The following is a 24066-nucleotide window of genomic DNA, read 5'->3' on the forward strand; positions in this document are numbered from 1 at the left end:
ACAGGGATGTTCTGGCTGCTTGTGAGAGCAACGTGAGGCTGGGGCAGACAGGGACTCAAGAACCTGCCTTAGCAACAGCCCGGCTACACCATTGGAGATCGCGATCGACTGGGAAAGTCCCCAGCGTCAACCAACTGGTCACCATTGATGTCAGGTAAAAGCACACAAAAGACCAGGTTTCATGGAGGAAGATGAGATTTCAGGCTGGGATGCATTTTTCATGGCCGTAAATTTGGTAGGGGGCAAGCTCACCTATTTCAGGACCTTTGAGAGTGACTGTGTCATTTCACCAAGCTGTGGCTGTGCCCACCACTTCCTGTTCCAGTGTGCGCTGTCCAACCTGATCTGGGATTTAGTCAGCAGAGATGGGTGATATTTAAATCAGAATTAAATCCCTTCCCTCCCATCCCACGAGATCTACAGGATCATGGACTAGATCCCAGCCTATTAGGGAGCCAGGTAATTCTATGTTGGTGACTTTTCCCACATCGAAATGTACCATCTCGGCAGCCAGTGTAGGGGAGGGGAAATGCCTTCAGATAGAAAATGCTGTTCCTACCACAAGCCGGTGTATGCACATCCTCATCACTGAACTATCACCGGAACAGCTGAACAGCATGTCCCCAGGGCCTGTGCTATTCTGCAGCACTGCAGGCTGGGAACTCAGGGTGGAACCAGGCAGAGAGCAGGAAAGAAGCTGGAGAGAGATGGGGTAGAGGGGTAGGCCAGAGAGGAAAAATAACAAGGCTGGAAGAATGCTGAGGTGGCTGAGTCACTAAGAGAACATGGTATTAACTGGAGAGAAAGGTCTTGGAAGAAAGGAGGGGAACTGAACAGAATTAAGGAGAACAGAGCTAGAGAAAAGGGGGGAGGACTGCAGACTGGGAGCAAGCAGACACAAAGGTGCAGTGCATAGACTTGAATGGTCCATATGGCTCTATCCAGCTCCAAATTTTACATCCATACAGAGAAAGAGAAATCTGGAAGTCAGAGCCACAAGTGATCATGTGTGTGTGTAAGTAACATTAGGGCTCATGGTTGCAAACCAGGCAGTTAAACATCCACCCTGCTTGTGGGTGAAAGTGTAGAGGTTGTTTTTGGAAGCTTGACCCATAAAGTCTTAGTTTAAAAAGCCCTGCAGACGTTTTTGCGCATTATACTGGGTGTGGGAGCGAGCAGCATGTGGCTAAATGTGAGCATGGGATTATGCAAAAAAAATGCTTCCTTCATTCAGACCCACTCATGCCACTGGCATTGTCACAGACGGAGGCGATGCTGGAACTGACAGGTGGAATTTAATGCATTTGGATTTTAATCAGCCGTTTTGGCAAAACACAACAATGCTTCAGCTGGTGGGTAATTCAGACCCAGTTCCACAAAAACAGACTCATCCACGACAGCTGAAATGTCCCCACCTCTTACCTACTACAGTATATAGAAATATCTGAGTGATAACCAGCAAAGCAATGATGGCTTGAGAATTAGCTTGACTCATTATTAAGAGATTGCAGGGCATGCTGCCTTGGTCAAGCCTAGAAATAACTCAAGTTTAATCTTATCCTAGACTTTACAAGACAAAATAGTGAGCGGACCCCATTCTCTGGCGGGCTTTAAAATGTTGTTTCCTCATTACAAGTCAATGCTGAGAATATAAAATTAATTAGTCTATGGGGATGGTTCTGATGCTATCAGCAGTGTGGGCCCTAACGAATACAGAAGGTAGGTCTTTTTGAGCATTCCAACATCCTCTCTTCATGAGTTTCAAAATTTGGATCCAGCTTTTGGACTGCCATACTTCAGAGGTGTTTGTACCAACTGGCTCAGTTTGGGCTGAGAGCAAGGTTTGGCTGCCTGCCCTTCAGCACTAAAGCCGTTAGCCCAGACCTCTTGCACGAGAGGAGTAAATCCACACATCTGCACCTGGTAGCAGATTCATTAACCTCTGTGTATCAGCTACTCAAGTGGCCTGGGTCACACATTGACCAGGGGGCTAATTTGGATCTGCCACTTTGGTTGGGGGTCACTTTTAATTACAGAGAAATAATCTTCCATGGACAAAATTCTGACCTCAGCTTGCACATCTCCTCTTGGTTTCTGCTCCCTTGGTGTGGGTAGAGCTCCAGCAGTTCAAGGCGTCACAACAGGATGTACATTTTTCCAGGCTGATGCTCAGGCACTGAGCAAGTTCTCAACCTAGGAAGCTTTTATAAAATGAGGTTGCTGAGCTCACAATACAAGCAGGGCAGAAATCACCCTACATGTGAGTTTAGGTCGGTGGGTTTTGGTGCTTGTAACAGTTGTAGTAAATTGAATTGCTCCAGGTTGGGAGGGTCACCAGCAAGTTTACACAATAAGAGGTGATTGATTCATCATGGCAGCTAGAGCAGAGTCTCTACCTGTGGAAGTGATCACAGGAAATGGGAACAGTGAAGGCAGGTCCCGTTCATGTATTTGTGCTGAGGCTGGACCCTACACACCAGCTCAGAGGAAGTGGTTCGCTGCTGCTACTAATTCTATGGGGAAGGCACTCGGATTCCATGGGGATGAGCAGTAGGATAAAACCCTCAGCTAGAATAATAAATAGCAGAAATGTTGCTTTCATCTCACAACAGGCCTGCAGACCAGCTGGTAATGTGAATCTCTTGGGGCATGTCTACACTGGGGAGTTATTCTGAAATAACAAGATGGGCGTCCACACTACCAAGCCGTTTTTTTCAAAATAAGGGGCTTGTTATTTCAAAATAATAACTCCTGCTCATGAAGAGGAATAAACTTAATTTGAAATTGTTATTTCAGGAGTTATTATTTCAAAATAACTTATTCTGAAATAACCTGGTAGGGTAGACACAGCCTTCGTGTCTTATAGGATGTCCCATATTTCCCCTAACCCATAAGTCTAGTTTTGACCTACTGTGGAGAGATCATCAGCACCCCTCTCCCTGACAATGAGCTGGCAAGGAGTGATGTGTTACTTTTACCCAAAGTGCTCCCTGCTGATCGGGGTCCACAGGAGCCAGGTCTGTATACCCTCAGATGGGAGGGCAAAGTGACATAGGGAAAGCCCACAGGGTTGCAAGTCTGGCTCAAGCAGAGAAGGGTCTTGAACAAATGCAAAATGAAGACAAGAGTTCAAGGGTTATTTCCTTAGGAAAACATAACGCAGCTTCATTTAAGGTAAGAGGCTGGGCTCAGGTGAATGAGAGTCTTGTTAGCAGCCATAAGATGAAGGCCCTGGTGGAGTGGAGCTACTAGCCCATGGGAATTCTTTGAGTGTACCAATAAACGTAGTGGATAAAATAAAACCAGGTGACATAAATTGACTTGGGGTTCCAAAAGCCACACAAGAAGCTTCCAAAGAAGTCAGAGAGTGAGGGGCAAAGTATAGCCAACCAGAAACCAGCTCCAAGTCAGAAAGTGGAGTGGGGATGAGATGGTCAGTTGGCATCACATTAAAAGGCTGCCTCAAGATTTCTGTACTAGGCTCTGGGTTGTTTTTGATGGTCTGGAAAAAAAGGGACCCTATGTCCCTTATCCACAGTTCAGAGATGCTGCTGCTAAGTGAGGCTCCACCTTGCACTTAGCCACCTGCTTTGAGATGAGTCTTTATAGCCAGCAGCCCTCTGGGAATAGGTGCCACAGAGGTGAATCTGTGTCTTTCAGACACTGATAGAAAGTCCACGATCTAAAGAAACATACCAGATGCAGTATGTGGGCACTGGCATGTCACAGCTGTTTTCTGCATTATGTGGCCACACCAAACTCTCTTGGTCCAATGGGAGGTTTCCCCTTGATTTCATGGGGCTTTGAATCAGACCCTGTGGAGGAGCCAGGCTCTTAGGGGAAGGTGCGATCCACTATTTTAAACCTTTACAAGGAGGCAGATTCACTGTGCATCTCCCACATTATCCAAACCAAGCATAAAGCTGAGCCCCACCTCGTCCCCGGTGTAACAGCTCTACCTTCAGGTGAACCAAAGGGAACCCCCCAGTGCAGTTATGCAGAGATAGGTGTCTCCCGTCCCAGGCTGAGCTGGCAGGAACCAGGCTGAGCTGGTACTGGTGGAAGGCTGCTCCTCTTTGACTGAGCTCATCTCAGCTGGAGCATGTTCAAAGCACCAAGGTCCATTTCCATGGCTGGGTGGTTTCATAGCAGATCCCTGATCATACCTACTAGGGAAGTTAATGAATTCTTAACGGTTACTCGACTATTCAGTAGTCCCCAGGGGCAGGGCTGGCAGCCAGTGCACTCGGGCCCCAATTCCCAAGGAGCCCTCTGTCACTCTGGGATGCTGCCTCTGTATCAGAGATAGCTGCAGTGCAGGATGCCAGGTGGTAGCTGGTCTGCAAGGGGAGGCAGTTTAAAAACTAGCTCCCCTCACAGACCGGCTGCCTGTTGCCCCGCACTGCTGACTCTGATACAGCGGCAGCAGTGTGGGGTGGCAGCAGCCCCTGTCTGGGGGGTGGGTCTGAGCTCCCAGACCTGGCGCGAGCTGGAACTGAGCTGGGCTGCCTGCCCGCCTGGCTCCTAATACATTTTAAATGCAGAGCCCCCGCAGGGGTAGATCTCAGGACTGAGCTGGGCTGCTGGCCAGCCTGCTAAAAAGATTGACTGGCAAGCAGGGGGTGGGGAATGCTTGTAGTTTATAGCATTAATGGATACTCTTTTGCTTATCGGTTAATTGATTAATCGACTATGCTATTACATCCCTACTGCTCGGTTTTCATTTTTGTGGCTTGGACCAGAGGCCTGGGCTAGCTTACATATGCAGGACTAGCTGCAGAGTGGATGCCTCTCCCCGAATTGCTGATTTGGCAGGAACTTGCCAAGTATTCCGAGGTCAGCGCTCTCCTGGGGCTTTGGTCCTTTCGCTCGGCTGCTTTAAATAAAGCCATTTAAAGTGACTGACTGTTTTTTATAAAAGTGTCCGGCTTTGGAAGCAAACACTAAATATTTATTTGTAAACAGAGCTGTTCGGCTAATTGAATGCCAGCTCCCTGCCTGGAGCCCTGCTTTTCCTACAAATACCTCTGCAGTCACTGCCAGAGGCACCACTGCCTGCAGAAGCACAGCATCCTAGCAGGTGCGGGGCTCAAAACCCCACCTCCTGCACACCACCAGACTTGCAGGGTTTGCTCCCAGTGCCCCCCCTGGCCAGGAAGCAGCGCAACAGGGAGGGGGCCTGAGGCTGTTGCACATCCAGCTGGAAAGGGGGTCGGAAAGCTCAGAGCAGAGAATGATCATGCAGGATACTGGAGCTGGGCCTGAGTGGCTCACGTTGGGTGCAAGACCTTCACGCAGTGTCTGACCAGGACAGATAAAAGCCTTATGCTTCCGGAGTCAGCCAACAGGAGGAGGCTGGCCTCATGCCCATGTTGGAAGCCAGGAGGAAAATATTCCATAACGCTCAGTGTGCCCTACTCTGGATTTCCCACCATCAGGCACTGCCCCCAGAGCCATTCTACAGGGCTAACAGAAATCTGCCTGAAGCCCCTGTAGAACCTGGGCTGCCCCTATTTCCCATTCCTGTCTCTGGCACACAGGGTGTTAGTAGATGGAAGTTTGATCTTTGGAAGGCGTTGGTGGGGTTACTTAGCAGTAAGGAGACTTCCTCCAATGCACTGAGATTCCTTCCCCTTGGGGCATAGCAAGTGACCAGCAGGATTAGTATAAACTGCAGAGGCTGCTGTTCTAACAGAACCCCGTTGCTCCTTCTTGCTGGAAAAGGCCCTTGGCAATCATTTGCTGACTAATGATAAATCTTCCTTAAGCTGTTTTGTTTCTGCTAGTGCCTGACCATTTGTTCCAGGTGAGGGCATGTTACAGTCAAGTACAGCAGAGACCAAAACTGCTCAGCTCCTTCTAATATGTGTGCATAAGATATGACACTTGCTTTGTGCAACAAATACCACACAGAAGCTGCCTGTGTCTTCCCCACAGAGGGGAAAGAAACACAGTGCTACTGAAGGACCAAAGCAACTTGAAGCTGTCTGCTCCCATCAAACCACGAGTCTCTCTTCAGGGGGCCATGTCCCTTGTGTTGGAGATTAATATTTCTGCTCTGTACAACCTTGGGCTGGCTCTTTGCTGTAGTTTCAGTTGTTGGCTAACGTTCTTGGCTCTGACATTTTGCACCCTCTCCCCAATGAGCCTGTCTGAAACAGCTGTAGAGAGAGAAGAGAATCCATTCACCCCTTCAAGACAGCATGTTGTTTTTTTCCTATGTGGTTCCCTCTAGGAATAATCCAAACCTGCTGTATAATGATAGAGGATTTCACCACACTTTTCTCAGGACATCCTACAACTACAGCTGTGGCTTTGTGCTATTCCTCCACACAATCATCTGTTGAAATGGGTTTGAGCTACAAAGTTTGGGGGGAGGGTCTAGATGTTTGATCCTGGCCCATCTCGTTAACTGTTGCTCTCTGACTAAAATGGGTTCCAGAAGGGCTGGAGACCCCAAGACACTTAGAGCAATGTACCTGCAGCAACTGGCTGGTTATCAACCTCTAATCCCAGAGCAGTGTAATGGATTGGCTTTTAGCCATGTCACCCTCTCGTGGCTGTAGCGCATAAACTGTATGACAGAGCTGATGCAGATAGTAACTTCAAGGAGCTCTCCTTTAGTGCACATGATTAAAACCTGCATTGTTTAGTGCTGAAGGCAAGAGCTCTAGTCTGGGTGTGATTTATACAATAATTGTGCGTCTGATGCCTGACAGGAAGGTTAGATTTGTGATTAAAGCATTCGCCTGGGACTCAGGGAGATGGATTCAGTTCTGGACTTAGCTAGAGATCATCTGTCTGGTGTTGGGTAAGTCTCTGTGCCCCAGTCACCCTGCTGTAAAATGGGGATAATATAGCACTTCCTTTGGCTAGTTAGACGAAGCTCTTCAAGGCAGAAATGGCTTCTTACACTTTGTACAGCACCTGACACAATGGAGCCCTGCTCTTGGTTGCGGCTTCTAGGGCCTGCCATAACACACGGAATAATAGTCTGCAGCTGCTGTTTTTGGTACATCGGAGTGGAGGTGACACGAGAATCAACGTGCACACATTGGCTTCGTACTCATGCAAACAGAAGTGCAGACAGAGCAAAATCAAAGAACAGTGGAGGCAAGAATCCAGGTTTTGTGCTCTTGGGAGCTGCAAAATAGGCTAAGAGGCTAAAAATAACCTGCTACTAGTCCCAGACACTCCAGCACTGTACAGAGACAAGGAAAGCGCAAGCTGAGATTTAAAACAGGGTGCTTGTTCCCCCTCAGTTGTGTCCTCATGACCTTTAGCATTCCCGACGAATGACAAGGGAGTTCTTCCTTCTGATTCTTGGGGAGATCGGGAGAATTACTGCAAAGATCTGTCAGCAAATATTCTTGTGGCTTTTTAAATGGATAGAGCTCACTCCTGCTGCATGCAGCCTGCTTTTCTTTGCTCTCTCACAGGATCCCAGGGAATGAGCTAAGTGGCAGGAAAATTCTGGGGAACATCAAATATAAGCAAATATTGAGGAACAGACACACACAAAAAAGTGAATTCACAATTGCCTTTGCATCAGAACTCTTTCTCTAAACTAGGTTATGCTCATCTCGTCAGAGAACACGAAAATTTGATCTAGTATTTATCTAAGTGACCAAGGAGCCGAAATTCTATTACTTGGCCCCAAAGTTTCAGAGAGAGATTGCTTAGGTAAAAAAACTCAGTAAGGTGCTGAGGATTTGGCCCAGAGATTCTAGAACACAAACCCCTGGGACATTCCTTCCTGTGTCGAACACAGGAAAAGGAAATAATAAGGGTCACTGGGAAAAAAAGAGATAAACACAGGATAATCTCCTAGGCAATAATTCCTCATTTAAGAGCAAACACAAGGAAACAATTTACTAGCTAGCATGGCATTAAACCAGATGGACTAAACCACTTCAGGAGCAGTCAGGTATCTCAGAAGTACCCATGTGTCCATGGACTGAAGGGGGGAGGATATGTTCAGTGGCTCAGGTTTTTCCGAAGCCTGAGTCACACAAGCCTCTCACTATTATTATTGTCGCTATTTGATAAAACACTTGTACGAAGTGCCACTGATGTTTCCGGTGCTTTACAGAAACCATAAAGAGATGAAGTCCCTGCCTGAGGCATGGGCACGCTCACAATGAACCAGTTCGATGCGCAAGGTATCGGAGTGATACACCCTATCTAGGGATGTGAATGGGTAACCGGTTAACTGGTTCCTCAGGAGCAGTCCCCTGCCTGCAGCCTGCTAGGGCAGAAAGCTGCTCCAGCCCCAGCAACCAACCCTACGTGGTATTGCTGGCAGCTGGGGCTGAGAACCAGCAGCCAGCCCCAGCCCCAACCCAACCCCTGTCTCACAGTGGGGCTGGGTACCAGTGGCAGCCCCAGGCCTAGTGCAGGGGATGGGAGCCGGGAGCAGGGCCGGACGGAGGTATGGGCGAGCCGGGCAGCTGCCCAGGGCACCAACTGATGAGGGGTGCCTGATGGCAGCGGTAAGGGGTGTTCAGCATCCCTTACAGCTGCCATCCGGCACCGCGTGCCTGGCTCCCGCAGTGCCGGCCCCGCGGCGCCAGCCAGCAGCGCCCTTCCCCCCACGGCCACGGCGCCCTACATGGCCCAGCACGTGCGCCAGCAGCCATAGTTAGGCCGTGTATGCACTGTGCGCCCCCGGGGACAGGCCTGTGCAACCTAGGGGGGCGGGCCCGCACATGTGCCGTGCGCCCGGGGGGGGCGCCACACGCCCGTGCCCGGGGCACCAGAATGCCTCGGGCTGGCCCTGGCCGGGAGCCAGGAGCCAGCAGCCAACCCCAGCATGGGGCTGGGAATGGGAGCCCTGCAGGCTGGGGGTGAGATCCTGCTTAATCAGTTAACCAGTTAACCATTAGTTCAACCTAACATTTTAACCGATCAACTGATTCACTGGGATTTTACATTCCTCATCCTACCTAGAGAGAGGTTCTCAGTAGGGATGTAAAAGATTAACCAGTTAACTGGTAAGCATTAGCCTTACTGGCATGCTTACTTGATAACCGGTTAACCAAGGGGCAGGCTGGTAGGAACAGTCCCCCACCCATGGTGCAGCGAGCCCAGCCAGGCCAGAAGCAGCCCCTCCCTGCAGTGGGCTGGCCAGCAGGACATCAGCCCTCGGTTAACCAGTTAAATGGTTACAATGATATTGTTTAAGTGGTTAACTTTTACAATGGGTATTTACATCCCCAGTAGGGTTGCCAGGAGTCTGGTTTTGAACTGGACAGTCCAGTATTTGAGCTTTCTGTTTGGGAAACAAATTGAGAAAATATAAAGGGGCAGTATTTTCCTAAGTATTTTCTAAATAAGATGGAATGTCGATTGTGATGTCATGTCAAGTGTGTCTGGTATTTTTGTTGAAACCATCTGGCAACCCTTTCCCCATCAGGGATAAAGGCATTTGATAGGTAATGGCCACTGTTCTAGCTCAGAGGTGTTGTAGGGATAAAGAAAGACTGTATCTGAGCACCTCCTGAGGGTAGTGGGGCCAGAGAGGTACCCACAATAGATAAATCTCCTGGTAGCCAATGCAGAATTGTGTCCTACAGTTTCCATACCTGTGTTTTGTCTAGGCCAGTTTTAAATATGCCAAAGGCCTGGGGCTTGTTCTGCAATCCCTGGCCTCGGATGAGCTCAGTTACCCCAGTCCTGGGTACAGGATAAATGCTGAGAGTGAGAATGAGGACAAGTATCAGAGGGATAGCTGTGTTAGTCTGAATCTGCAAAAGCGGCGAGGAGTCCTGTGGTACCTTATAAACTAACTGAAGTGTAGGAGCATAAGCTTTCGTGGGCAAAGACCCACTTCGCCCATGAAAGCTCATGCTCCTACACTTCAGTTAGTCTATAAGGTGCCACAGGACTCCTCGCCGCTTTTGCAGAATGAGGACAGTGTCCCTGTTTTCAGGCCAAATTTAGATACCCTCCCCCCCTTATATGAGGCAGAGACACGGCCTCTTTCTCTCTTTTATGCTGGGCAGTAGCAGAACAGAATGTTCTGAAACAGAGAACCATAAAGCCAAGCGACAGCCCCATCTCTCACCTTGCCCTGCACATAAATGATACCAGTACCAATCCTGCTCCCATTATGCCATTAAACCCTTTGAAGCCAATGGCCATATTCTCCACCATGGCTTGGCCAGAGGAGAATGCCCCTTGTGGGGGGAACACCCCAGCACTGTAGTGCTGGCACAGCCAACTCCTCCACTGGCTCCCCTACGTCCAACTGAGCTGGCTGCAGGAGGGGACATGGCATGACAATCCTCCCTGGCGCAAGGCTGCTAGGCTGCTCTAGCTAATGGCAGGAATGAGCAGTACAGAGTCAGAGAGCTCTGAGACCAATTTTAGGGGGTCTGCCATTTTAGGGGGTCTGTAGCCCCCCCCCCCCCGAAGTTTGAGCCACTGTATTTCACACTTGAGGTCTGCTTAAAGCTCATGCCTTGGCCTCAGAGGCAGCTCTTACCTGCCACAGTTTGTGCTGCTCCCAGCTTTGCCCTTGGGGCAGGGAGTTTGTTTACAAACAAAGGGAGGCAGGGTGATTAAGATAACAAAAGGCTTGTCACTCAAGTAATTAAACAATCATTAGATGATCATGACAACATTGTCAGGTACTCCACTTAAATATAGGCGGAAAAGAGTAGTCTGCATAAGTGCTATTCTATTTATTCGTAAGTGATTTTGAAAAAGGGCCAACTGTGAGGTGGCAAAATTTTCAGACATTGCTCAAAATAGTTAAGCCCAAAGCTGACTGCAAAGCGTAACAATGGGATCTCACAAAAGTGGGTGATCGAGCAACACAATGGCAGGTGGAATTCAATGTTGATAAATGCAAAGTAACGCACATAGAAAAATACAATCCCAACTATACATACAAAATAAATTAGCTATTGACACTCACCAAAGAGAATCATTGTGGCTAGTTCCCTCCAAACATCTGCTCTATGTGTATAGTAATCTAAAAAGATAACAGAATATGGGAATCAATCCGAAAGGAATAGATAAGACAGAAAATACCATTATTGCCTCTGTACAAAGTCCTGGTACACCCACATCTTGAATCCTTTGAATACTGCATGCATATCTGGTCACCCTGTCTTTAAAAAGATATATTGGATTTGGAAAAGGTATAGAGAAGGGCAACAGAAATGATTAGGGGTAAGGAACAGCTTCCAGATGAAGAGAGATTAAAAAGACTGGGACTTTTCAGCTTGGAAAAGAAATGACTAAAGGTTAGGAGATGTATTAGAGATCAAGAAAATCATGAAAGGTGTGAAAAAATTGAATTAGGAAATGTTATTAACTCCTTCATGAACATAATACAAGAAGTCTCAGAGGGGTAGCCATGTTAGTCTGTAATTTTAAAAGCAATGAGTAGTCCTGTGGCACCATAGAGACTAACCACACAATATATATTATCATGAACTTTTCAAGAGGGCTTTTCCCATCGTCTCTTCCTAGGCAGCTTCTCATTGTCAGATTTCTCTATCTGGTTTTGGTGGCTGTATTTTTCCATTCCCATTGGGTTTCATCTCTGACCCCACAGAATAGGAAGGTTCTCTACAGTATGTGGAGTATCCTTGGTGCCAGGGGAGGGTGGTTGATCCTAATCAGAGTGGGGCAGGGTGGGGGCGGAGAGACAGACTCATCCTCCAGCTGGGGACAATGGGGGTATGTCTAGACTACACAGTTTTTCCCGGTTACCAGAGGTATCCCAGAAAAACTGTTTGGAGTCCAGGGAACGTGTTTGTTCTTCCACTTTTTTTTGCGGAAGAGCAAACACGCTCTTTCGGAAGCCCCCGTAGTTCTCATTCCACGAGAAATAAGGGGGCTTCTGAAAGAGGTTTTTTTCCTAACATTTGGCCCAGTCCAGATGGGCCAAATGTCAGAAAAGCCTCTTCCGACAAAAGAATCGGAAAAAGCTACACAAAATTTTGCATAGTTTTTTCCAAAAAAAAAAAAAAAAAAATGTAGTCTAGCTGTACCCTGGGAGAGGGATCATTTCTTTAGGGGTCTTGTTGCCTGTTTTCTCTCAGTGTCACTTTTCTATTGAGTTCTGTTTCCCAGCTGGGTTTCCTTACCTGTGGTGTAGCAGCAGTTTGTAGAGCTGTTAAATTCCCTCCCTGGCCAGCCAGCTGATGCTCTTGGCTGAGTCACTGAGGCTACGGCTAAGCTATGAGTTTTTCCGGAAGAGACCATGCAAACGAAGCACGGATTAGCATTTTCTCACGCTTCATTTGCATACTCTCTTTCGTTCCATTTTTGCACTAGGGGTTTTTGCGCAAAAACAGGCAGTGTGGCTGTGGCTGTTTTGCGCAAAACCCCCTTTTTCCACAAGATCCTTGCAAAAACAGGCAGTGCAGCCATAGCCGTTTTGCGCAAAAATCCCTTTTCCACAAGATTCTTATGCCTAAGCATCTTGTGCAAAAAGTTTTTGTGCAAAATGGCCACGGTCACACTGCCTGTTTTTGTGCAAAAACCCATAGCACAAAAATGGAACAAAAGAGAGTATGCAAATGAAGCACAAGAAAATGCTAATCCGCACTTCATTTGCATTGCCTCTTGCGGAAAAAGTCATAGTGAAGACGTAGCCTGATAGACAGTTATAGCTAAACCACCAAGATCTCTAGTTTGGGGAACTGTGCTGAGTTCTAATGGAAGAGAAAGAAAGGGGGCTCCATCAGCATTCTCCTCTCAGCTCCCAGTCTTCCCTGATCCAGGAGTCTTTCTCCCCCAAGTCTCTCTGCAGGAGACACCAGGAGAGCTAGAGCTAGGTCCCCAGCTCCTTCTGCCCCCAAGGGAGCCTGGAGCATAGGGGAGTGAACAGGGCCCTCCATGAGGATTTGCACCCCCAGCTGCTGCAGGACAACAAGAAGGGACCCAAGGCCAGGCATGAATCTGGCATTGGAACATGGTCTGCTTACAGTCCCAGAGTCTCCACTGAACCAAGAGAAGATGGACTTAACTCAAGTCTCTCTCATTCCCTGCTCTGACTCTGCCTTCCCTAGGAACACTGCTAACCCACAGCCCCTGCAGCTGCAGATCCTACAGCCTGTCGGAGCCAATTTGCCTAAGCCTGGAGTTACAGAGCCAGCCTCAGAGATCCCTTACGTCAAATTCAGAGAGGATGATGGTGAATCAGAACGGGGCTCTGCTGCTCCTTATGACCTTGGCTCTCTCCTGGGACATTCTGGACCTGATGCAGTTGACATACAATGGGGGAAGGAGGCCAGTCAGGATCAATAGACTGGTGTGCATGCTGTGCAAGCAAGCCCACCTCCATCTCTGGAGTGAGACATTGTGCTCGGGGTGGAATATCTGATTCAATATCAGATATCTGGTCATGGAGCTTGAGAAAGGGAATGTCACAATGTGTCTTTGTCTCTCTAGACTGGGACAATGCTCCATGTCTGGGCTGGTTCCATCCTTTCTGAACTCCTGATTCATGGACAGCTCATCAGGTGGCCTCTCTGGCACAAAAGTCTTTGGTCAGGTGAAGGGAACAACTGAGATGAAAATTTCCTCCTGGCTCCCTCCTCCAAATCTCAGTGCTAGTAGGAGAGAAGAGCTGATTCCCTCTGGGCCCTCCTGAAGCTCTAGGAAGGAATCTGTGACTTTTCTGTGAGTGCTATCTCCTGGATCTCATGGTGGGTACAGAGGCAGCTTGGGCGGTGGTAGGGAGCATGAGGCTCTCACTCCCAAAGCCAGCCAGGGCCCTGACTTGAAGTTCCATCTCCTTCCTCTGTCCCTCAAGAAGGAATGATGATACCCAGCATGGCACTGCCCTGACTGCCCTGACCAAGGATGGCCCACTCGGGTGCAGGCTAGGAGGACAGACTAGAAAATGCATTTTCAGTCTCCCCTTTCCAGACCCTCCCACCCCTAAGGTAAAACTGCCCCCTGTCCCCTGTGCCCCCGACCATGCTCACCTCCAAGATGTATTGGAGTCTGCCTGTGTCTGGGGACTCTGTCAGCAGGTTCCCCAGCATGGCCTGCCTGAGGTCAGACAAGCCCTTGTGCAGAGCCTGCAAAGGAAGGGGCAGCCATGGGTCACAGCTGGGAAAATGGGAAAACTTCTTCCTGTCAATAGCCCCTGTTCAGCCAATCAGCATCGAGATTCTGAGAAGGGGGAGCCTGAGAGGTCTCACCAGATGTCCCAAAGGATGGCCCAGGTCACCACTGGAGGGGCTCAGTCTCAGAGCAATTCCAGCCCCACTTATTTGGGATGGCCTCCCACTAAGCCATAAGTGGGGGAGGGAGGGTCTCTGAGGTTGCCTCTGCCTTGCCCCGATGGCTGGTATCAAGGTCTCTCTGTGAGGTCACTGCAGCCTCACCACCTTTCCTCCACGAGATCCTGCAACAGACCTTTGTGAGGTCACTGCCACTCTCACCTCCCACCCCTGCAAGGCTGGTGTCCTGCCCCTAGCCAGCCCTTTGGGACTCATTGACTGATCAGAATAAAATGCTCTCAAATGAGCTACAGACCATCAATTGCTCATAGTCATCATTCAGAAACTATTTGAGAAAAGCTGGCACATCAGAGAGAATCAGGAACTGTGCAGAGACAATAATTGCAGAGAAGTAGCACCATCAATCACATACATGATGGTTTGTGACTTCTTAGTTTGTTCTTAAAAGAGAACAAAAGGACCTGAGTCTTTCCTGTGAATTAAACCCTGCTTGGCATGGAGACTCTGTGAGGTGTGAGGCAGAAAGGTCTCAACAGATGTCCTGAAGGATGGCCCGGGTCACCTCCAGAGGGGATCAGTCTCAAAGCAATTCCAGCCCCCCTCTTTGTGAGGGCCTCTCACAGTGACAGCAATCTCCCCTCCCCAACCTACCCTCCTTGGAGGGAGGGAAGAAAGGAAAAGGGGCAAAAGAAGCAAGAGAAGAGAAAGAGGGAGGGAAAGAAGAAAACTGAAACCTAAAAGGACAAACCCACAATATCCCCCGTGATTCTACAGGACAGAGTCCTTGGTAGGAAATCAAATCATCTTAACCAAGTGATTTCTATGCCTAGAATTTAGCTGGTCCCAGATGGATCAGACTGAACAGGTTCCAAACCTCTCTGGGGCTGTTACCTTCTAAACAGGGGCTACAAAGTCAATAGTAGGGAAGGAGAAAACTCCGATGAGGTCCCTCCCAATGCTCAAATACAATAATCCTAATTCTCTCTCAGTCCCCAAGGAGAGACCTTGAGAAGGAGCCTTGCTGCTGCAGAGACGCAGGAGTCTCTGAGGTTGCCCCTGCCTCGCGCCTCTGTCCTGCCTGGCTGATGTCAGGGCCTTTCTATGAGGTCACCATCTCCTCACTATTTTTCTCCAATAGGTTGAGGTCCTGCAACAGGCTTTTGTGATGTCACTGCCACGCCCACCCCGCCCGTGCAAGGCTGGTGTCCTGACGCTGGCCAGCCTCTTTGCATGTTTGAGTTCCTTCTCTTGGACCATGCCCTTTACTGATAGCTGAGTCTGGGGATCAAGCCAGATGCACAGCAAAGCTACAGAGGCTACTTTCTATGCCATATTCAATTTTTCATTAATTAGTAGACATTAAGGCCAGAAGGGATGCTCTCTTTCGAAAAAGCACAGTTTGCATCACATAGCGCCATTTTTCGAAAGAGCACTTTTGAAAAAAGATATTATTCCTCGTAAAACGAGGTTTTCTGCGGTTGAAAAAAATGCCGCATTCTTTCAATTTACTTTCAAAAGAATGTGGCAGCAGTCTAGACGCAGGGGAAGTTTTTTCGAAAAAAGGCCACTTTTAAAAAAAAAACTAGTCTAGACACACCCTCAATTAGCTAAGTTTTAATCACACGACAGAAAGGCATCTGGTTTTCATTAGAAGACTTCTAGAAATGGAGAATCCATCACTTGCTTTGGTAGTTTGTTCCAGTGCATCCTCACTGTGGAACATTTGTGCCCTATTTCAAATATGAATTTGTCTGGTTTCATCTTCCAGCCTCTGGTCTTGTTCAGTCTTTCTCTGCAACATTATCCAGCCCTTTAATGCCCGACATGTTCTCTCCAGAAAGGCACTTAGACCCTTCAAAGAAGTCACCTCTCAGCCTCTTTTGTAATCGTTCACAAGAAGGCATTTTCTCCAGCCCTCAAAACATCTGGCTCTTTGTTGCTTCCATCTCCAGTTTTTCAACATCTTTTTAAAATGTGGCCCTTGAAATAGGTGCAGTATCCAAACTCGGTCTCATTGATGCTGCGTCATCTCCCTGCCCTGCTCACTCCTTTGCTCATAACCTCAGAGTCACTGCTTGACTGGATACAACTCCCCATTCCCAGGGTGTGAGCTGCGTGCTGGGGCTAGGACTTCATATATGGCTCTAGGAAACTGTTTTGTTTGGGTTCAGTTTCCCAAGGGATCCAGAATGCTCTGTCACTGCCTTGGCCTCAGCCTTATTTACCTCTCTGCTAGTATTTTGTCACCCACACATGTTACCAGCAGGGTAACTTTTATATAGGCTTCTAGTCCATTGATAACAATTATTTAAATGATTAGTTCTTGAGAACCTTTTTCAGAGCCCTATACCTTTTCCTTACACCCTAGTGCGAAAAGGGCATCCAGCCCTGTTCTTACACAGGGGCTAAGCGGAGCTGTGTTATCCATATGCTCTGAACAACATGTGGGGGTCAGCAGCTTACAAATACACCACGGTCCTGTAGTGTAGGCAGGTCCCAACTTTATATAAGTTGCCTACCTCGTTACATGGGGACAATAAATGATATCTGAATTATCTCTGTTTTATAGGTAGGGAAACAGAGGCACACAGAAGTGAACGGACTTGCTCATGGCCAAGAAAATGGCAGGTCTTCTGATTGTCAGTCTTGGGCCCTAGGTCATCTTATCCTGGCCTCTCGCCTCTAACTTTGGTCTTTTCCCAACTAGACGATTTCTCCTTCTAGATTTTCTGTAGCCATCTGGCTCAAGTGCATGAGGATGGCTCCAAAAGCCGTGCCCTGGCTGAGTCACGTGTTAAAAGGTTGGTGGAGGAATCCCATAGCTGGGGTTGAAAAGGTATTTCCCCTGGCCGTGCATAAATGTGATGTCACCCAGGCTATGTCTACACTACAGAGTTTTTTCAGAAAATTTACGTCCACACTGCAATCGCGTTCTTTCGCAAAAAAAAAAAAAAAAAAAAAAAATCGAAAGACCAGAGGGGTTCTTTTGACATTGGTAAGCCTCTTTCTACAAGGAAGAAGCCTTTTTCTGAAAGAGCTCTTTTGGAAAAAGGCATGTGTGTGGATGGGGAAGAGGGAGTTCTTTCAAAAGAAGAGGAAAGAGGAAAAAGCACATGCCCTGGTGGCCTCTCCACCCATAGTAATCACAGTTTAAATGCAAGATAGTGTCCATGCAGTGTGGACGCTCTCTTTGGAAAAAGCAGATCGCTTTTTTGATGCACTTTTGCAGTGTGGACACTCTTTTTCTGAAGTTTTTTCAGAAGATTTCTTCCGGAAAAAGCTTCTCCCAAAAGAAGCCTGCAGTCTAGACATAGCCCTCCACACAGCACAGGGCCCTGAAGGCACCTTGCCCTACGGCTGGGCCTCTGCTGGGGTGAACCGGTTCCCAGCCCGATGCCTACCCACCTCTCCGGGTCCTGTCTGAAGCCTGCCCTGCAGCTCTGGGGCCTGCACTCCTCTGACTCTGAGCCCCTTCCTCCACGCATGTGCTGCCGCCCAGGTGGGCCCTGTCCAGTGCTCTGCTGAGGCTGCCCCAGTCAGCCAGGAACCAAGCCACTCGCACGCCCCAGCTGAGCCCACTGCCAGAACCTGATTCTGCTTTAGCTCCCCGCCCTGATAGGGAGCAACCAAGCAGCCCAGCCAGGCAGCTGCCTCCCCACTCAGCAAGCCCACCTGGAAGCAGTGCAATGGTCCGGAACACGCCGCAAGCCAGCGCCACCACCTCCAGCCCAGGACAATAGCCCCAGGCTCAGGAGTGGGGGAGAAGACACTGTGCAGAGAACTGCCTGGTCACAGAATTTGTGGGGCCCAGCTGCGCATAAATGTGATGTCATGGTGATGTCATCTATACACAGCATGAGGTCCTGGAGGCTCAGGGCTAACAACCACCTTACTTGTCTTGCCCTAAGGCCTGGCTTGGCTCCTATTGGCCAGAAATTGGCCAATGGGAGATGAGAGATTTTGCTGGGCGCGGGAGCAATGCAGCACAATTTCTCAGCTCCCATTGCCTAGTTTGTGCCCAATAGGAGCTAGGAGATTTTGCTGGGAATGGAGACAGTATGCAAAGACTCCTCACCCCACCCCTACAGTGTAGAGAGACACACCGATCAGTTAACTGCAGGCAGGGAAGGTGCTAGATAAGCACCTCCCAACCAGAGGCTGCCTCTGGCACCCAGCCCTCTACCACACCCCAATTCCCTCGACCAGAATCCTCTCCTATACCCATACTCCCTCCCAGACTCTGCATCCCAGTCCCCTGCCCCAGCTCACCACCATATTTGCAACAAGCAGCCCTTGTATATCTGGGACCATCCCCGGGAAACTCCAGTGACTTGAGCCTGATATACTATTTCTGAGAGAGGGGCAAAAAGACCAGCAGAGCCATGAGCCACATAGACAGACTTTGTGCTTTGCGCCAAACAGCCTTGAAAGAATTCAGAGCTGATTAGTGTAAGTTACACAGGAAAGATTAGCCCTTAAGGGCTTTGAATTAAAGATGCTCAACTTTCTGTGCATTTGACTGGTTTGTTTCTAGAGACTTTCTCCTTACGTAGCTGAACACATTCATTATTAAACACTGACATGTACTAAAAAAGCCAGAAGCCTATGGAATTCATGAACAATAATACAGTCTCTGGATGTTCCGTTTCTAAGAAACAAGGGAAAACGCTCTAGCTCAACTGCAAGTGATTGGCCTGGAGAACTTATTTTAAAATTCTAACGATGAAAATACTGTTAAGAGCCTGTTCCGCAGTTTGCTGTCTGGGGCAAACTACAGCCTCATTGGCTTAGGGCTAGTGTACACTGCTGGCTTTAGTTTGTGGGGACCTGGTGGTGGCGGGGACCTTTTCTATGCAGGAGGTCTGATTAGATGAGTTGGTGGTCCCTTCTGGCTTGAAACTCTCTGACTGTGGCTTGGCTGCCATTCTGCACTGGCTTGGGATCTACCTGGGCAGAGCAGTTTGTAGGATCAGTGCCTATAGCGTTTCATTACCTGGATATCAGTTACATTTGCTGTGACGTGCTGCCTGCATCCATCGAGTAGTGCACTGTTGTGATATTTCACAAGACAAGTGGCATCAGGGTTGGTTGGTGCTTGGCTAAGTGACCTCTAAAGAAAACCACGTGCTGCTGTGAGTACGGTGGATGGATTAGTAGGAAGAGCTTTTGTTTGAGTCAGTTTGGAGTCAGTGGCTGCAGGAGACACAGCCTTTTGGAACGGAGAGAAACCAATGTTGCTGACCACCCTGGTGCTCAAAAATCCAATCCCAGTTCCTGGCCAGATGCCACTATATGGAGCTACAACCTGCTCACCGGAGTGCCCTCTAATTTTCTGTGTTAGTGTGTGGAATGACTTGCATTATATGCACCAATATGGAGAGAGTGCATCACAGAACAAAAGTCATTCCACGCACGGACAGTGTATGGTGGGGGTGGTGCCAAAGGGATGGGATGCAAGAGGGGCTGAGGGCTGGGGCAGAGATTTGGGGTACAGGGTGAGGGCTCTGGCTAGGGGTGTGGGCTTTGGGGTGCAGCCAGGGATGAGGGGTTTTGGGCGTATACTGCCTGGGACAGAAAGAACAACCCCCAGCACTCTCTCACCGGAACAGCTTGGGGCCAAGTGAAAAGCACCTCTCCACAGCCCCCTGCAGGCACAGCCCCAGCTACATAAACACCTAGTTACAGTGCTGCCCACAGTCACCTCTGAGAGACAATTCCTCCCCTGCTTCCTCCTTGTCCTCAGAGGCAAAGGTGTGTAGTTTGCTTCTACCCCCAGTGAATCATGGGCTTAATGGTGCTGGCCAGCAAGGATGGGGTGGAGACATGACTTTGCACATTCCCCACTCAGGCCCTGCCCACATACTACAGAGAAGGATTAAGCAGCTGAGTGTCCCTGCCTCCTCCTGCCTGGCCAGATGTAGTGTCTAGTGCAGCAATGTAAGGGGCTCTTGCTCCTTCTCACTGCCTTACGCAGGGGTGCCATTTAGGGGTTCCGATGGGGTCGGCCTCTGTCTCTCCGCAAAGTTAGTAACAAAGTGCCAATATAAAAACTCTAAACCAATCAGTGCCCCTTAAGTAACTTGCCACAAGATGTCAGAACATGTTATCAGAACTGAGTAGGTCTAATATTTATTGGTCTTTTTTTATAGAGAAATGAAATACGAGGCTCCTGCCTGCTAACTTCTATGCCAGCAAACTAGGATTTTCAAGTGCCTAAGTAGCCCCTGTAATCATGGTTAATGTTGCCCCCTCCCGCCAGCTAAAATCTGAAAAGGTGTCCCTGTCTGAGACGGGGGGAAATTGAGGTCTGTGGGTTCAATCATGCACCCACTGAAGTCAGGATTTCCTATAAGAGGATGGTAGTCATGGTTAGTCCCTTCTCTGCAATCTTTAAAGCTCTCTCTCGTGGGAAGCAGGTGTAGAGGTGTTTTGCTAGGAGCCGATGGGCTGTTTTTCTTACTGGTAGCAATGAATCTCCTGAAAGGTTCGTTGAGACTCCATCCAAAGGCCCCACAATTTGGGGGCTGAAGGTACACGTGTCTTTGACTACAGCAAGTTTATGTGGAGACCTCATCATTATCTTTGGACAGCTGCCTCTGGAAGTTCCTCCCAGGCAGACACTGAATAAGAGTGTGAACACAGGAATGAAATAAACCTGGGGGATATGGCTTTAGGGGGCCCATGGATTTCCCCTCAGATCTATCCCTCGCTCACCTGCTTCTACCCAGTCACTGCCCAGAAAGGGGACAGATGCTTTTCAGAGGAAGCCAGGGACTGAGTGGAGTGTGTTTCCCAGGGAAGGTGTTTCAAGGGAAGGGATTGGACAGACCCCATCTCACCTTCAATGTTAACTGTGGCCTTATTTACAGCTACTGCCATACACCTCTGCTCCAACAGACAGAAGCAGAGACAGTAACAAAGGGAAGCCACGCACACACAGAGGCAGTGTGGAGCATCCATATTTGGATTGATATTCTGTGGGGTCCGTTGTCAGCCATTAGCAATATTTAGAGTTGATGGAAGTTTTGGGGAGTAGGCAATTCATTTCTGATTGTGCACAGGAAGCCAGAGCCAAAGTTCACTCCGTTACACTCATGTCAATCTGGAATAACGCATGTCTCCTTCCGCCGACTGTCTCACTTGTGTTACAGCCTGTGTGGGGAACGCACTAAGGACTAAGTCTATAGCACTGGAAGGAGTGAATGGCTCCCAGCTGAAATCTCTCTCGGCAAGTTGCCCTCTCCGTTTCCAAGAAGGCCTCAGAGCTTGCAGCTACGTGGCACCCAGTAAATAGTAAAAAATGCTCTCTGCTTTTATTCTCCACCCATGAGATTTGCAGAGGAGAGGGAAAGAAGCCTGGTCTGCTGCAGGCAGGCTCGTGCTGCAGGGCCAGCCTGCTCTTTCTTGCAGCTCACAGGGTGTGAAATCCAGGGGTGAGAGAAAAAATAACCAGTACACAGATGCGGCTGATGCTGCCATGTTCTCATTGTGAAGCTGTCACTCAAACAGCTTGTTATGCATGGGTATGACGTCAGAGCCATCTTTAACAAACTTTGCTGTCAGTCCAAACCCTTTTAACAAATGGATATAGTGACAGCTTTGCAGTGCCAAACTCCACCCCTTGTGTATTTTGTTCCCTTTTTATAAACTGACAGTTTTAAAATTAAAATTCCTGGTCAGTTGCTGCTCTTCCTGTCAAATAACTAACAGCTGTGGCCATGCTGGTTTATAAATGAATTGTATGAGGAAACTTCTCTTGAAGTAAGTGGAAATGGAAGCTTTATATGAGGTAATGAACAGATTACTGTATATGTGTGCTACTATCCTTTGTGGGATAGCATCAGAATTGTTCAGCTGTATGCCATACCCCCTATACTGCTAACAGCTAGTGGAGAGTCTCCATTAGAGAAAGTGAAAGAAGCTGAGGCTTTGGGAGCAAAAGAATCTGAATTCTCTTCCTGAGGACAGTGTGAAGGTCCCATCAATGGGATGGACAATAATAACAACAAAGTCCTAGGTGGCCAGATTTCTGGCTGTCTGGCTAAGCATACATACCACACCCAAGTCCAGGGTGTGCCAGTGTTGTACAAGTGCCAACAATTCTAACCCTGTTTTCTTTCATCCTTGCCCCATTCACAGGGGGCTTTTCCTCCTGTTATGTGGGAACACTAAGCTAAAGAGGCAGGTTTACACTCTGTTGTGAAGGTTCATGATCATTCCAGTCTGACCTGGGACAGTGGGAGAAGACACGTCACTGGAGCTTGACCTCACAATGGGAACAAGCCTGCTCCGTCCTTGTTACTGTGGCTCATTACACTGAGATCACTTAGGAGGGCAACATTGTTGTTTGCTGCCAAAGAGAACTAGATCCCTCCAGGCTACCCAAAATCACCACCTTTTGCTCCTTCATCCTGAGCAAGCACAATGCCAGATTTCCAGAGGAGCACTGTTTGCATTAACAGGTCAGTAAACACCCCTTACAGTCCAGAAGGTCACCTTCCTTAATCTGTGCAGTCTGATTACGTCAGAGAGATGCTGGACAAATAGCTTAACGTTTAATCTTCGTTTCCTTCCATCCGAAGCATGACAAATCAATTCCCGGGCCGAAGCTGCTGCAGCTCCGTGCTGAGAGCACACACTGGTCACCTCGACTTCACAGAGGGCCTTCTGAAATGGGCTAAAATAGCAAAAAGGAGCATGGCTCCCTTCCCTCTGACCAGCACCCAGCTCAGCCCTAGAACAGACTGCCATGTGCAACTCCAAAAATATCAGATAGCCGGGCCCTCCAGATGCTCACTCTCAGCGTGCAGAGCATAGGGACGGGCAGAGTCCAAGGCAGATACAAGAGCTAGGTTGCCCCACTTCTTGGACTTCAGAGCCAAGCTGAAGCATCTACAAGGCTACTTTTAGTGCTGTAGCACAAGACTCATGAGCCCGAGTATGTAGACTGGGCTCTGACACACATTACCATGGGCTTTTTTTTTTGTAAAGCAAACATACCCTGTGTTCCTTGGAGCCCTTGATGCCCTATAGATGCATGGCTCAGAGGACATGAACCCTCTGCCTTTATGGTAAATGGATATTTGAGTGATGGTACACATAGCAAGAGGTTTGTACCATTTATTGTGGCAATGCCTAGAGGTCTTAACCAAGTTGGGGTCCTGCTGTGCTAGGCACTGTACAAACATGGAAATGGTACACATAGCAAGAGGATAGTACCATTTTTTGTGGCAATGCCTAAAGGTCTTAACCAAGTTGGGGTCCTGCTGTGCTAGGCACTGTACAAACATGGAAATGGTACACATAACAAGAAGATAGTACCATTTTTTGTGGCAATGCCTAAAGGTCTTAACCAAGTTGGGGTCCTGCTGTGCTAGGCACTGTACAAACACACCAGCAATAACAGCCCCGGCTCTAAAGACAAGCTCTGAGTGTGCACAGTTAGTGCTCTAAGGCATTAATGGTACTTTGTTTTCCGGGGGTTGTAACCCGGAAAGGAAAAATGCATTTGGTGTAAAAAGATCCTGCTTAGTATGCAGTTCCTAGTGCAGACTGGCCCATTTGGGTATTGAAGAACAAAAGGCTACGCCACGCATGAGTCTCCCCTCTCCAGTGCTGACGGATAGCTCCTACACAATCACTGCCAAAGCCCTGCAGGGAATGTCAAGCAAATTCCAAAGCAACCAAAGCCCAACCATTCCTAATCGGGGAGGGAAGGGGGCAAAGGCTGAAAAGTACAAATCTAAACCCTGGCAAGGTGCTAGCATCACAGAGGTGGAGATGGCAGCAGGGGCAGGAGTACTGAAATAGAAGCACATGGGGACATACAACTCTAGCCCCCATGCCTTGTCTAGCC

General features: G+C 48.5%; 1 long non-coding RNA gene across 3 annotated transcripts; it reads right to left on the reverse strand.

The window, feature by feature from the left end:
* Positions 1–1262: 1262 nt before the first annotated feature.
* LOC112547340 (uncharacterized) lies at positions 1263–15225 on the reverse strand. Of its 3 annotated transcripts, XR_012896549.2 has the most exons (5): positions 14169–15225; positions 13950–14045; positions 10922–10978; positions 9585–9693; positions 1263–7473 (listed from the first exon to the last, which is right to left on the reverse strand). It is a non-coding gene; the product is annotated as an uncharacterized LOC112547340 (long non-coding RNA). The 3 variants fall into 3 exon arrangements; XR_012896548.2 differs by lacking the exon at positions 13950–14045; XR_003091073.3 differs by having other exon boundaries at positions 13950–15225.
* Between the last annotated feature and the right edge of the window lie 8841 nt (positions 15226–24066).

This window comes from Pelodiscus sinensis, chromosome 17 (assembly GCF_052426305.1).
Source record: "Pelodiscus sinensis isolate ZL-2025 chromosome 17, ASM5242630v1, whole genome shotgun sequence".
NCBI lineage: Eukaryota > Metazoa > Chordata > Testudines > Trionychidae > Pelodiscus > Pelodiscus sinensis.